This window comes from Chrysemys picta, chromosome 6 (assembly GCF_011386835.1).
Source record: "Chrysemys picta bellii isolate R12L10 chromosome 6, ASM1138683v2, whole genome shotgun sequence".
NCBI classification, from domain to species: Eukaryota; Metazoa; Chordata; order Testudines; family Emydidae; genus Chrysemys; species Chrysemys picta.
The window spans coordinates 11,497,737-11,513,920 of record NC_088796.1 but is presented as its reverse complement, the minus strand read 5'-3'; the positions used below and the strand labels follow the sequence as shown (position 1 = coordinate 11,513,920).

Below are 16,184 nucleotides of genomic sequence, written 5' to 3'. Positions count from 1 at the left end.
GGACCCCTTTTCTTTTTGTTTCAGCCAGCCAACATTTGCAGCACTGCAGCACTCGCCTCCGGACTCAGCCTCTGGGTACCATCCGCCTGAGGAGGTGCCAGGGAGGGAGCTGGGGGTTGGGAAGAGCTGGGAGTGTTGGGAGGTGGGAAATGTGTTGATGTTTAGTATTCTTTGTTAACTCTAACCTTTTCCTTCCCCGGATCCCATCTTCCTGCTTCCAATAAAATCCCTCTTTGTTATGTTGTTATTTTGGGGGGTATCATTACTTTGCTGGGTTTGTGTTGAGGTACGTTACTGTTTCCAGTGTGCTGCGTTTTATACTCCTTGCCAGCAGTGGTAGCAATATTGTGACTTGAGCACAGTGAGGAATCACCTTGGGTGGAGACACCAGGTGTCACAAAAACAATTGCACCCAGGACCCAACCACCGCAAAGAGACGGGAGCAGCCCCTGCAGGTAGCAAGCACCAGGGAGGAGGTTTGAGCCCTACCTCAGAGGAAAGGGTACAAACGTAACTGCTCCATCCAGTTAACTGACCTGGCCCCTTGCCATGCTTTGTGCCCAAATAGATGATGGCATCAGGGTCAGAGATACCTTCCATTTCCAACCTTGCCAATCAAATAACGCTCCTTATTCATCCGACATTTTGCATTGTTACTTTCCTTACAGAGGAACACACTGTTCCCACCAGAGTACGGAAATAAACATAAGACGTTAACGTTCTGCTGTGCAGCATTCCTGCAAGTTACTGCTTTGGTATGCATGCAAGTGCAATGGGCACTCTGTACCGGACCTCCACCCACAGGACATTAACCCCTTCTCCTGCTGGTAGAAAGAGCAAGCAGTTTCTTGCAGAGAATGTCTATTCAAACAAGCAGGGCACCAGGATGTGCCACTTCCACTGGGCAGCAATGGAGGCCGCTTCCGTCTGCAGAGAAGCGGCTACAGCATCCAACCCATCAACAAAACGTGAACTAGATTTGAACATCATTTCAAAACAGGGCCCAGAACAAAACCCTGAACCCGAACTCTGGGAAGTTCATATAGAGATTGGAATTTCTCTCTTCGCAGCTAGGGACTGACCAAAACCTAGGCTCCTACCCCAAACTTTGGATCTGGATCCCATCTACGTGCCTGACTCTGATCTAAGTTACATCAACGTAAATCAGGAGTAGCTGAATAAAGTCATCTGTGCTGCATTCACACCAGATGGGTGTAAATTGGGTCAGATTAGGTCCTAAGAATCTTGGCGTCATCTTATGTTAGAATCTGCAAACCATGATATCAACAGACTTGCAGCAATAAACAAACAATGATGCACTATATCTCTGTACAGGAATTAAATGGGTCATTAGTTAAGGTAGCTCATTATTTTGCATCAGGGTTCATAGTTAAATGACTTGGGCAATGGGACATTATACTTGTCTTTCTTGTTTGGGCAGACTACACATGCTTTGACTAGTTAGGAAACCTCAGTTCAACCTCCTGAATAAGCAGTCTCCTGGGTAGTTCCCCACCTCTATTCTTTTCCCCAGCTTCAGGCATGCCAGTGCTGGGAGAACTATTTCAAATTTTAAAGCACTAGGCATGAAGACAACACTAGACATGCTAATGGCAGATACCACAGGAGTAAGTCACTCAGTAGGAGCAATAAGAAGAACAGGAGTACTTGTGGCACCTTAGAGACTAACAAATTTATTAGAGCATAAGCTTTCGTGGACTACAGCCCACTTAGGAGCAATGTTATTTCTACCAATGTGACAATACCCTTTTGTTAGTGTATCCCTAAAGCCTCACCCACAAAGATACGAGGTTATAGGCATCTTTGGAGATGAAGAAAACGAAATTAGTGATCAGTAAGAAAAGCTTTAGACAACTTCTGCTTTCTTCATAGTTATAAAGTCAAACTCCAAACCAAATCCTGGGTCCGAATATTGGGAAAGTTTCGTCCCTGATTCAGATATCGTGGCTGGGGACTGACTCTAGTCGTTTTGCATTGTCACATGGCTCTGCTGTTCCAGGTTTCATCAGGGACTGCATGTGAAAGTGCCAAAATAAAGCAAGAAAGGTTCTTCTGGCCCAACTGGCTGTGTGGAGAGCTGGAATTCTAGTGGGAAAGTTTAATTTACCTATTTTACAGGTCCAAAGGGCTGGGCTAATTCAGCCTTTTAAATGTTTACCCAAACTAACCTTCCAGATCTTTTGAGATTTACAGTGTTAGGTGATGGTCAATAACCTACTACAGGTGCATCACATTCTCTGAAATAAATTCCCAGCAGAAAGTGTAACCACCAGCAAGCCTTGATTTGAAGGAAGGATAATTCACAGGTGAATGAGATGAGTTTCAGAGAATTTAGCATTAGTTCTTCATTAGGGAGTTTTTCCATAGTTCAGCTGATAAATGCAGAGGAAGGAACAAATTCTATGTGCTAAATTCTGTTTATGGATGTTCATATCCACTTCAATGGGATTCAGATGTACATATCTAAGCGCAGGATTTGACCCTGAGAGTTGGACATCCGAGACCTCTACAACAATAGGATATGAGTTTGTTTCCTTCTGTTGCTTCAAGCAGCTACACAAACTCTCCAGTGTGGACATGCCAGAACGGTAAACTGATTAAGCAGAGCATTTGTTAATGACTGAAACAGCATCCACGCACTAGATGCTTGTGGGGGAGAAGTGCTACAGAATTTTGGATTCTACGTGTAAGGAGGTGCCAACTCTGTGCTCGCTTTGCTCTTTACACAATAATAACTATATAAAGAAACCAGACAGGAACAGCCACATCCCAAATACTTGTCTTTACTAAAGATACACAAACATGCCTCATACAAACTGCTACCCTGGCTGATTTCTTGCAGCTTTTAAAATATAGTGAGCACCTCTAGATGGCTCTCAAACTATTTAAAGGGATACTCCTCTAAGCCTAAACACTACAATACACAAATTGAAGTCACTACTGCAGCTACTAAAGCGTCTCTTTTCATTCCCATAGCTCAAAGTGCCTTACAAAGAAAGTAAATACAATTAACCCTATTTACATATGGGGAAACTGAGGCACCGACAGGGGACGTGTCTTGCCTGAGGTCAGCGATGGAGTCAAACTAAAGCCCAAATCTGACTCCCACTCTGGTGCCATAGCCACTGGACCACTTTCTCCATGTGAGATACAATTGCTATTTAACAGCAAAATCCCTAACCACTGATAAAACAACAAAAACCTAGGAAGCTTCTCCACTTCGTCCATTTAAAATTGCACAAAGCACTGGGGAATATACAACAGTATTTGACAATCATGTATCACCTTTCATTCCAAATGATTCCAAGCTACTTCACCAATTATATACCACCACTGAAATGCAGCTACCTCTGGAGTGGAGGCCACCAGACAACATACAGTACACTCAGGGGAAAGTTTTGGCCAAAGACACTTGAAAAGTGTCAATTAATCTGCAGTAGCCACATGAGGCAGCAGGAGCTTGGGTTTTAAAGTCTCATAAAAAAGTTTAAAAGTTTTGCTGGCATAGTTATAGCGGTTGGAGTGGGGGGGAAAATCACACTCCAACCACAGCAAAAACCGTAGTGTAGATGCAGGGATACTGACAAAACAGTCCTTTCCGCAAGTATAGCTTATCTCATATATGGAACTGGGATAGGCTATGCTGCCAAAGGAATTCTTCTATACATTGCATCAACACAGGGTCAGTTTGCCAGTATAGCTATACCAGCAAACCCTTTCTAGTGTCGGCAAGGCCTGACATACAGGAAGCTGCATGGCCCTCAGTTTATCTACTTTGGGAAAACAAAGAAGTCTCTCCCAATTCCACTAGTTTCAAAATGTCTAGGAATTTCATACATGATGTTCAGACCACTAAGGGTATGTCGACACAGGGATAAAAACCTATGACTGGCCTGGGTCAGTGGACTGGGGCTCAGGCTCTGGGATTGAAAAATTGCTGTGTAGACGTTTGGGCGTGAGCTGAAGCCCAGGCTCTGGGACTCTGCGAGGGTGGAGAGTCCCAGAGCTCTGTCTCCAGTCCGAGCCTGAACATTTACGCAGTGATTTTTAGCCCTGCAGCCCGAGTCAACTGAGCTGGGCCAGGTGTGACCATGCCACAGGGCTTTTATCCACCTATAGACGTGCTCTGAGTTATCGCCTCTGGCCACAAAACTCTAAAGAGACCTAGTCGGCATTGGCAGGGCACTGGAAAAGGCACCATGACAGCTCTTTTCCATCTCTGCGACGGGTTCTACAATAAACATCCTTCTGCCCTTCACCTGTGTTGGGCCTATCACCTCCATCACAGGAACAAGGGGGAGGAAGACTTCCCTTTCAAGCTAAACCAACCCACAGAATCAATAAATGAGGGACCGTAGAGGTCTTGGTGATGGACTTTTCCTACAACTCTTCAAAGTTTGACACTTAATCTGGTTGGTTGGTTGTTTTAATAAAGGTTCCTACATGCCTGTGGAGGCACTTTTAAATATTTTGTATATCTAAACAAACACAGATGAAGAATCAAATCCTCAGGAGATATAAATAAGGCACAGCTCCAGGGAAGCCAGTGGCTCTGTTGGTTTACTAGTGCCAAGCATCTGGTCAACCAACAATAAATGTAACCTTCACTCATTTTCACTGGACTCCTACAATCTAAAATCTAACTCTGTTCCAAACCTTTCATCATTTTATTGGTGCTCAATAAAGTGCAAGGCAAGTAGGAATCAGGACGTCCCATAAAGCGATGTTCAACAGCCAAATGTCAGAAAGGCTGGGGATGGACTAGGTAACCCGCTGTCTAGAAGTATCTTGCAACCATGTGATTCTGCAGATAGCTGTATACACACACACACACACAGATAAAGACAAACAGAAATGAAGGCCCATGCGCATCCATAATTATACAGGCATGTAGGTGTACTACACACATACGTATCTGTCTCTTCAACATAGAGACATTAAATGGTAGATTATGGAATCATATTTGATTCCATAATTAGGTTTGAGGTTCCATAATTCGATCAGATAGGTACCTTTCTATGTAAGTACCTATCAGAGGAGCACTGAAGGGAGGGCCAACTGAATGATCAAACAACTGACTCCACCATAAATCACAAAGCCCATAAAAGACATACTGCCCACGGTGCTGCTGCTGCAACAGCAGAAACCACAGACAAGTATTGAGCAGTGAATGTCCGGGGACAACCCCTGATGCCCATACCCAAGGTGGGGTTCTGAGCCTGCACAGCAACAGGCTTGCAGGAGTTCCCCGTTTGCACATGCATGTTGAAGACTAGTTGTGTCTAAGTGGGATGCACTTCAAATGACATGAATATTTTTTCATGCACACAATTGAAACCTGGTGATTATTTGCACTTCCTTCCTTTCTCCCACACACTCACCACCCAACTCAGAGCGACGTGCCTCACCACCCCTAGCAAGCCATCAAGCAACATCTCTCCCATCCCCAAGTGCCTGTCACAAAGGGGCAAATTCTTCACTGACTTATACTCTGTGACAGGGACGGCTCTATGTGTTTTGCTGCCCCAGGCACGGCAGTCAGGCCGCCTTCGGTGGATCATACAGATCCGGCGGCGTTTCTGCGGGTGCTCTTCCGGTCCCGCGCCTTCGGCGTACCCGCCGCCGAATTGCCGCCGAAGCCGCAGGACCGGCGGACCTCCCGCAGGCATGCCGCCAAAGGCAGCCGGACTGCTGCCCTCACGGCGACCGGCACGCCGCTCCCCGCGGCTTGCCGCCCCAGGCATGCGCTTGTTGCGCTGGTTAAACCTGCTGTTGTTAAAACTGGTGTAAATGAACTTTCATTAGATTCACACCTGTGCATCTAAAGGCAGAATGTGACCCACATCTCCCCAGTGAAGGCCATGTGTTGCCCAATCCTCTGATTTGTATTACAATCGCACCTGGAGGGCCAGACGGAGATCACAGCGAGGCACATACAAACACAGTGGGAAATAATCCCTGCCCCAAGCGGCTTACACACTAGACAAGTCAAGAGGTGAATGATTTGCCCAAGATCACCCAGCAAGCCAGCAGCAGAACACAGAACACAGCTCTCCTGACTCCCAGGCCACTGATCTCTCCCCTGGACCGCGCTGCACAGAGTATAACGCACCGTAGCAATGCAGAGCACAGCGTGGTCTATAGTAGTATGACCCACCACAGGAAACAAGCTATTTCTATAATAAGAGCAGCAAGCTATTTGGGGGACAACAGCAACCTGACCTGAGGAGGGTACTCCGGATAGCTGCTTAGCCTAGATGATCACAATGGTCTCTTCTGGCCTTGGAATCTGTACTGGAAGTATTCACAGCTACTACAAATGGAAAATGTATAGTATTTAGAAAAAGGATATAGAAGTAGAGGCCAACTATGGAGAACAAACTCCAGGCAATTCCATCAGTTCCATCTTACCAAACTTCCCTAGTCTGACCTGGCTCTTGGAAGTCTGCCATCCAACACAGTAGCCTGATTCTAGCACAGACGTGGTAGCGCTCTAATCTCTTTCTCTCCCTCTGATCAAACATTCCCGGCTGCACCCAGAAACTTGCTGAAAATGATTCCTCTGCATAAATCATTAACGAGGGGTTTGGTTGTATTTATAGCTGCTGCCACACTTTTTTTTTTTTTTTTTTTTTTGAGGGGGAGGGCAGAAGGGGTTGTGTGTGTTTTTGTTTTTTGTTTTCCCCTGATGCAAATGCCAGGGAGTCCAGCACTCCCTCTTTCAGGGCAAAAAAAAGTGCATTTGATAGGGGATGCACAATGACTGGGCTAGGTACCCTGGCCACAACCCCGAAACGACGGCACAAGGATGCACAACAAGAAGACTGCAATCCAGTGTCCCTCCTTCACCTTGGCTACATGCTGTCCAAAGAGTCTCATGTGACCAAACTTTGTTTATTTCAAACGAGATCATGCCTATGAAAGGTTGGATTTTGGGGGGAGCTTATCACAATGTGGTTTTGTTATTAAAGCCCTGACAATGACCCAGATTCTCAAAGATCTTTACGCACCCAGATTCTCAAAGATCTTTACGCCCATTGATTTCAACAAGAGCTAGACACCTGGATACCTTGGAGGACCAAAGTAGTTGGCGCTGTACAACACACATATAAGGACTGCCCTTGCACCAAAGAGCCTACAGTGTCAAGGAGCATCTGAGATATGCTGGGACACCCAGAGGAAAGTGTTAATTTGGAACGTAGATGGCGGTAGTTTAGTTTTGCTTCTTTTCGTTATCCTCTTCTAACGAGCTGGAGCAGAGAGGGCCTTTGATTGACATCGATTAGAGTTGAGGGGAGCTGGTGCATTGGAACTGGGAGGTCACAGCTTGGAGGTGTGATTCGGAGTGTGAGTGGATAGATTCAGGCTGGTGCGCTAAAACTAGCAAGGTTGACATTGCAGCCCAGCGGTGGCTTGCACTAGCCACCCAAACTCGGACCTAAAGGGCTGGGTGGGCTTGGACTCAGCTAGTCGCTGCACCACGACTCCTCAAAGCTGCTATTTCCCTGTTGAATTGCGTCTCCACACCTGTGTCCATTGGGGAGGAAGGCAAGGCCGAGACAAGCCCAGCGTTACCATAGTTAAAGACCAAATGCTGCCCTCAGTTACTCCCCTGTAATCCTACTGTCTTCGGTGAAGTCTGACAGATGAAGCTGGGGGCAGAATTTGGCTCCATATATACATGCACAAGGGCAAAGTTAAGATTATCCATTCATCTTTAATATGCAGATATTCTGACATTTGTGGGCTTTCAGTTGCATCACTACCATTTCTTGCATATAATTTCCTGAGTTTTTTTACTTTAAAAGAATTCCCGGGTCTGTAACTAACCCTGTCCATGTGCTGAGGCACAATAGAACCTGCAAATATCATGAAGGCCACACTTTAAAGCTTATAAGGTGCTAGTTAGTCAGAGACAGGCTATAGTCCATTGATACTGCAGCCCAAGTACAAATACGGTACAAAGTTGCTAGAATGTACCCTTAGAATGGCCTAAACTAATCCCAAATCAGCAGAAAGACTCCCATTAACCTCAATAAGTATTTTATTAGACCCTAAATGTATATTGTGGAAGCAGAGAAAGAACTGTCATGCATTGCATCCCCTTCCTGTCAGTTCTTTCTCTGCTTCCACAATATGGACCAAGATAGTTCCAGAGATTGCTGATTGAAACATCCATAGGTATTAAGTGAGACTGTCTGTGTTAATCAGTGGTACAGCATTTTTATATATAGATAGATATATATTTTAGCAGGGCCCCAATTAAGAATAAACCAACTTTCTTCAAACTTATCTTCATTTTTAGGACCCAGTGAGATCTGCTAGCCATGCTCAGTTGAAGAAAATCAGTGCAGTAGTCTTAAAAGTTATGAATATTTAAATTAGGCAAGCTTTCAGTGGCTACCACTTATCCATCTGAACGCTTCTGCACAGTGCATCTCTAAGGGCATATCAACAGACAAAGTTTTCTATTGGGTATGCTTGGTATGCAATTTTCAAATGGTCATAACTTTTGTGACTCAAAACTTTTTTCTCTCACATCAGGCAAAGGCAGAAGTTCGCAACAAGCACTACATTCCTACTAATTTATCTGTTCAAATTCCGGCTGTTGCCCAGTCTAAAAGTGGGTGGTTAGAAATAATTCAAAAGGCAAAGGTGATTTCCCCCTGCTCCCACACCTTTTCTGAATCAATTACATGGCAACTAACAACGGGAGGGAATTTGCTCAACCGTTCCCTCCTCCCACGCCCCCAAAAAACTCCATCAACCAAACACCACTTGAAATTGTTCAATGCAAAATGTGAAAGTTACATATGCAAACACGGGTTGATAACTGAAACCAGTTAAGACTAATAGGTGCCCACAATAATACTTTGCATGTAAACAGCCTTATTCATCCGAGGACCTCAAAGCACTTATCAAATGTACTTAATTAAGCCTCTCAACTTCTCTGATCCCTTATGGAAAAGCACTGAAGAATTTAATAGAACATTATACCCTTGGTATTGAATATTGTTATATTCCTGCTATAGAATTCTATAGGAAAAAGTATACAGAAAAGATTGCATTCTCTAGCAAATTAATAGGATTCCAGATTAATTTCTATAGAAGTTTGTTAAATTCATTGAGGCCCAGAAGTTCAGGCCTCTCTCCATTTGATATAGATATAAGATAACAAAATCATAAATAAATTAATAGTAGCAGGTTGGTTTTAACATCCAACTATTACTTTACCACAGCTTGCCGCAATGGCAAATTATTTTTTTGTGGTTTATACCACTATCCTCCCCTGTGCTGGCTGGATGGGATACAAAACAAACCCAACGCCAATCCAAAAGGGGAAATGGTCTTTTTTCCCCACATTCTAGATGATAAACAGAATCCACTTCTCCCAACTCCTTGCCATACTTCCGCAACTTGTGGAAGACATGCTGGATTGTTCCCAGGCTTTTGTCCAATTTAACGAATGTTGTTGCTTGCTTTGTTCTCCACATTCAGTTAAATGAGATTGCGGAATCCAGACAGCATGTTGGGGAGTTCTGCTTCTTCACAGCATCCTGTAGGTTTCTAAGCAGGTCAGAATATGCAACAAACTTTTCAAGCAATGTCAAGAGAAAAGTTCATTCTTAAAAAGAAAAGACGAGCTTTGAGCCTGGCTTATGCGCCGTTGTGTTAACAATGCACAGCTGCAATTTGGTCATGTGTCTGAATAAAACTGGGGAATGGGCCCAACCCATAAAATCTGGATCCACTTTCAGATCAGATAGCGTCTCAAAGCTAAGAGACCTGGTTCCAGAGCTCTGACTCACGATCATCTCTAAATAAGATGGCAACTTTCTAAAGGAGTAATTGTATTTCCTCCATAGTATTTTAGGGGAAGAACAACCTGTTGACGTTTTAAGGTGGAAAGAAAAAAGTGACAGACTAGAACTAGAAAGCCAGCAGCAAGGCATTGTGGGTACTTGCCCCCAAAAGTTCTCCTTATGCATTAATCCACACACACCTGATATTCCATTGACTCCAATTTGAGATTTATTTTAACTCATGTCTCCAGACAGAGAATGCTGATACACTAACAGTCCCTACGTTCCTAGTGAGCAATGTGTAAAACTACAGGCTAGATTTTCAGGTGGCTTTCACCTAGCCCTTAACTGTGTGGGTGGGGATTTTGCATGAGCACCTATTTGCATGATCCTCCATGTGTGTGTCTAACTGCTGGATTTGCATGCACCATAATTGTGCATGCATACAGTATAGACAAAGCAAGGCCACATTGCAAAAAACTGGCCATAAATATTATTTTACCCTGGTGCACATCATTGATTTTAAACTGTAGCACACTTTTGTGACACTTTTTTTGCCTTGCCTTCACAAAACAAACTCAGATGCAAAAGTCTTTGAAATTCCTCTCCTTACAAAGATCAGCTAAACTCTGGTGACATGTAGTTATTCTAAGGGGAACTGAGGGAGATCATCCGGGTATACTGATAATAATCACTCATCAATTCATTGGGAGAGATATCAGTTCCACCACAGTAATCCTTTGGACTCCAGAACTGTGTTATGTGGTTCATTAGACAATAGCATCTCTTGCTATTGGTTGGGTCAAGAGTCAAAACTGCAGCATAATTGCAAGTCTCCAAGCACACGGCAATAGTTTTTCAGTCCTGGAGGGTGTTGTCCAAAGGGGAAAGAAAACAGAAGGGAAAGATTAAGTATGAGCAATTGAGCCCTACTGAGAGGGCAGAAAAGTCACTGGAATTGGGATTAGCCAAAATCTTGTAATGAAAAACAAAAGCCCTGTTGGTAGGCTGGTATATATACCTAAGAGGTGTGAAGAGGTGGGGAGGGGGGAGGGGAGAGGCTGGAGGGCAGGGGAGGGGAAAAGGAGCTAAGAGGGAGGAAATAAACTATAAAAGGGGATTAAGTAATAAATGAAGGCAAAAATGATGTTTTTACATTGTAAAGAATTTATGGTCGATAGATGCTCAGTATTATTTTTAGTTAATTGGAAATACCAATTTGATTAATTTGGGATCGGGTTCATTCTAAGTGTTTTAATTGAAATTATACTAAATAACAAACCTTAACAAAGAAACTCTATAGAACTAAATGGTTCCACTATTACTAATCAAAGCCTTTATTTCTTTTGTTTGCCAGCACCTACTATACTTTATGGCTTTGCACAAACCTAACACACCATTTCAAATAAATAAATGGAGATATCCTATCTCCTAGAACTGGAAGGGGCCTTGAAAGGTCATCAAGTCCAGCCCCTGCCTTCACTAGCAGAACCAAGTACTGATTTTGTCCTAGATTCCCTAAGTGGCCCCCTCAAGGATTGAACGCATAACCCTGAGTTTAGCAGGCCAACGCTCAAACCATTGAGCTATCCCTCCCCCTTCAGATAGCTCATCCTCTTAAAATGATAATGTGTTAATCTAGGCTGGGGGTTTTGGGCAGGAACCAAAGAGCTCAAGCAACTTGAAATAACATCAGCAAAACATTATTTATTCCCCAGCCCTAGTTGCAGAGAAAACAGAGGTTTTCTTGGCTCCTTTACTTCTCAATAGATTTCTGGTTTCAATTAAAATTTTGGGTCTGAGAAGTTTAAAAAAAAAAAAGTCAAAGGAAGGAGAGGCTGGAAGAGAAATCTCCAATCCCTGGGTGTTTTTTTTTTCTCTTTACATAACCATTCCAATCACAGCAGAGATTAAAGTACAACTACATTGTTTGCAGAACTTGTTTTTAACCATCTTTCTCACTCTACTGCCACATAGCTACTGATTGGGGGCATTAACAGAACTGGGGGCTAAGGTAACAGAATGTGATTACACAGAAGGAGATCCACCTGTATATTTGTTTCCATTTAAATCAAAACTTTCCTCTCTCTTCTATAAGGTCACAGACACACATTTCCCTAGATTTGTAGCATCATTGCCTAGTGCTAGAAGGACAATTGCACCATTACTGTTGACTGCAGCAAGTTAGTCTTCTGTCTGCAGGGGCTGTTTAATCAATTGTTACCATTTGGGTCCATAATATTAAACACAGGATTGGATTTGCCCGCAATTCTTTACCCCTGAAATCCTCGTGTCAATATGAAAGGAATCAAATGACTTCCCCTGACAGCAAAGGACTAGCAGGATCAACATTTTACTTGCCTAGAACATACTTTTAATTTGACAGATGTACATATAAGGCAACACACTGCCTACCCGGTGGCATATCGCAGCCTGGATAGACTACTGCAGAAACCGCTGCTACCCAAACTGACCCAGTCTACTGGCTTGTTTACTCCTAGCCGGTAATGAAACACCTTCATTTTCAGTATTCAAAAGAGAAATATTGTTTCCCCTTGTATGTCCCCCTAATACATTTGTTTGCCACCTACTCCTCCGAGTGCTCTGCTCAGATTACAGTATTACCACGAACGGCAACAACTGTGCCTCTGATACCCGAAAACCTTACAGACCAGAGGGAGAGGTTCATTAACTAGAAGCAACACACACGGAATCGATTTTTTAGGCGAACTTTTCCAGCGCTCAAATCTAGCCCTTGCGCCGATCTGCGTGTCACAGCCTCATCTCCTTCCTCCACCCCCCTGCGAGCACTCAGACTTGGGAGCGAGCAGCCCGGTCAGCAGCTATCTTAAGACACATATAAAAACACGCGCAGGCACAGACGCAATAGATCCTCGAGGCATCAGGGCAGAGAGATAAACGTGTCTGGGCGATCGTGCCCAGAACTGTCACAGCCGCCACCAGAGAAATTGACCTGGAGTCTTTTCAAGACAGCATCTGAATTCTCTCTTCCGGCAAGCACATCTCCCGCCCTGCCATATCACCCCCCCCCCACACACACACCATTCACCCCCTTTTTACACCCCCTCCGCATCAATTAGATCATGTGAACTGAAGACAGGGGCTGCTCCCTCGCCCCTGCTTCAGAGACGCGATTTTCAGCAAAGTGGATCAAACCTTCCCGCCCAGCTGGGGAAGGGAAGTTTGGCGCTGGGTGGGTGGGTTCCGTCACGGGGACAGATCAAATGTCTGCAGCTCAAAGTCCCCGATACAGGGGGTGGGGGAGGCTGTCTGAGGGAACTGAAACTGACAAGCGGTGTCAGTTCCCTTGGCAGGGTCCTTTTCAGGGCGATCATTGCCACGAGCACCTACCCCCCCCCCCCCCCCCACAAATCCAGTTTGACTTTCGATGCACATGGCCAGGATCCCACGTTTGGCCGCTGAGGACTTTAGAGGGGGGGCTGCTGGGGCCAGCGGGGGCGCAAATGCTTGTGCCGAGAAGCTGCTCCTTCGGTAAAGAGTTTCTTACGGCAGATTGCCCTTTTAGCATTAGACGTCAACCATGAGATTATCAGTGCAGTTTATTTGAAGCGGAAACGAATCGGAAATCCTTCTCTCAACTGCCTTTTTAGACATAAATACACACAGAGAGAGAGACGCTTGCGGACAACACAACAGGCTGTCCCGCCGTGGCCTGTTTATTCCGTGTGTGTCATGCTACGCACACACATGTCCACGTACATCACACACACATACACACACAGGATCATCACAACGTGAGGGGGCATCAGCCCAGTTTCAGGCTCAATAAGTCTTATCTCCCACTGCCAGGCAAGGAAACGTGTCCACGATCTCCAGTTCAAACCAGGGCGCTGCTTGGGGAGGGGTGAATTTCACCATGCCTTGGTTTGACAATAGCTTCTCTAACCTGCAGACTGATTTTACAAGCCAGCGTCCTTTCCTGCCCCACCATCATCTGGCTTTTTACATGTCCCAGCCCCTAGAAGCTTTAACTCCAGTTATGCCCTGGTTTTATTTCAGGGAGGTGGCGAGGAATAATCAGGGGTGTATTATTAACAACGCGGTTTACTTCTGAAACAAACAGGAGGTGTGTGTGTGGGGGGGGGGGGAATCCTGCGTTGTTAATGACCCACCCCCGGGCTTCCTGCACACACAAACACGAGTGACCAGACAGCAAATGTTGAAAAATCGGGACAGGGGGTGGGAGGCAATAGGAGCCTATATAAGAAAAAGACCCCAAAATCAGGACTGTCCCTATAAATACGGGACATCTGGTCACCCCAAGTCACACACACACACACACACACACACACACTTGTTTGTTACTGGAAATTGCCGCTTTTATGGAGTGCGTGTCCTTTTCAATGTCAAAATAAACCCAGATCCATTCAATGGGCTGGTGTGAAGGGAACACGAACACACAAGGGCTTTAAGTCCTTACGAGAACTGTATTGGATTTAAACACACCCACCCACCCACCCCATCCCATCCCGTCTATAGCTATTACAAAAATCAGATACATTAAGAAAGGGGAGTGGGGGGGGGGGATCCCTAGCAAGGTTACAATGTTGCTCTCTAGCTCCACTTAACCGGCAATTTACAAAGGGGAGGGGGGAATCTGCCAACTCCCCCGCCACACACACTCCTGCCACCTACCCCACACCACCATCAGAAAGGCTCAGACAGACCAGGGAAGGGAGATGGGCGTGCAGGGGAGGGGGAATGAAATACATGATACAAACTCCTCCAAAATGCACCCACCCCGGGAGCACGAGCCAGCCGAAAGGGGGGCCCCGGAGGCGGGGGTGCGGGGAGGAAATCACATACACCCGGAATATAAATGCACAAAAATAAAGACCTTCCCGCGCCATTGCAAAGTCACCGGGGGGGGGGGGGGGGAAAGGCAGGCGACCGACATTAACTTTCGCATGCAGCCCAAAGAAAACAAACCCGCCCGTGCAATCCGGAGCGAGATTTCCACGGCGACGCGTGTTTACTAACCCATAGCCCCCCAAACCGGAGCGGGGCTTCTCGGCTTCGTCTCTCAGATCCCCCACTGGGTCTCTTCTCTTTTTAGATCCCGGTTCCAATCCCTCGCCGGAGCCCCCAAAGGTGTTCTCGCTTGTGCTGCGGCAAAGCCATGGCGGTGCTCATCTGTCAGATAAGGGGAGCACACGCAGAGGAGCCGGAGGGGGGGGGGGGGCGATCGGGGCCGGGAGGAGGAGGAGGAGGGGGGGGGGTTGGGTGAGAGAGGGGGAATGCACGGAGATAGAGAGAGAGAGATGATAGAGAGATAAATAGAGAGGGATAGCTCGAGCAGGGGGGAAAATGGCGTCTGGCAAGCCGGAGTCAATCACATTCACAGTCCCGGCTCATTTTAGCAGGATCCGAAATAAAAATGAAAAGGAGAAAGGGGGAGGGGGGGGGAGAGAGACAAGAGGAGGGGGGAGGAGGAAAAGGAGAGGAGGGGAGGGGGGAGAATCAATGCACCGGATAAAATCCTGGCTCTGGAATGGATGGAGCTGCTCCCGCGCTCGTCCTGGCTTTTTAAAGGGATGCTGCTCGGTGGGGAGAGACGAAGCGGCTCCCCCCCCCCCTCCCGCCCTTTCCCCCGTGCGCGCAGAGGGGGATTGCTGGAGAGTGGGGAAAGGTTTTGCTGATCGCGGCAGTTTAATCAGGGCTGAAGCGCTCTGCCTCTGTGATTGCTGCTGGCGGCTTGCTCCATGGCTCCCCCTACGCTCCCCGGGTGCCTTCAGCCGCTCTAGTCCCGGAGTAGAGTAAGGGGGAAAGGGAGCGGCAGGGGATCAAGATTATTTTTAATGGGGGGGGTGTCACTGCTCCTGCTGCCCGGCCGGATCGCTCCCGGACAGGCAGGCTGAGGCTCCACGCCGGGGCTAGGGGCTGGGGGCTGCGTTTTGCGCCCTGGTGGGCTGCATTGTTGTTGTTGTTGTTTCCTTAAAGGAGGTAGGGGCGGTGATGAGTTGTTTAAGCCGATCGCTGAGCTGATGGCTTCGTCTCTCCGTGCCGGGGCTGGTTTTCTCTCTCCCGGAGACTGGCAGCAGCAGTAGTAGGTTTTTCTGTTGGTGGTGGTTTTGGTTTAAAGGAAGGATCAAACACACACACACAACACAAGAGCTGTAACGCTCAGCGCTGGGTTAATGTACTCAACACTGCCACTACCTGACACAACCGCAGCAGTGTTGGGGGCAGGGGAGAAAAGCCAAAGAAAAGAAATAGGGGGGGGGGGAGAGAAAATCAGATTGGTTCTGTCTACCCCACCACCACACAGACAGAGCGATTTCACATTTCAGCCCCCAGAGGTTTATTTTAAATATTGGC

General features: G+C 46.2%; 1 protein-coding gene across 4 annotated transcripts in view; it reads right to left on the bottom strand.

Annotated features, from left to right (window-relative positions):
- The window catches only part of SETBP1 (SET binding protein 1), a 325,800-nt gene extending 309,855 nt beyond the window's left edge, over nucleotides 1–15,945 (bottom strand). For 2 of the 4 annotated variants that reach the window (XM_024103393.3, XM_042850714.2), the window contains exon 1: nucleotides 14,847–15,944. The gene's annotated coding sequence lies outside the window, so the exon portion shown is untranslated. Of the gene's footprint in view, nucleotides 1–14,846 lie in introns of all 4 variants that reach the window. The other 2 variants (XM_042850713.2, XM_065549948.1) reach the window with 2 other exon arrangements.
- Between the last annotated feature and the right edge of the window lie 239 nt (nucleotides 15,946–16,184).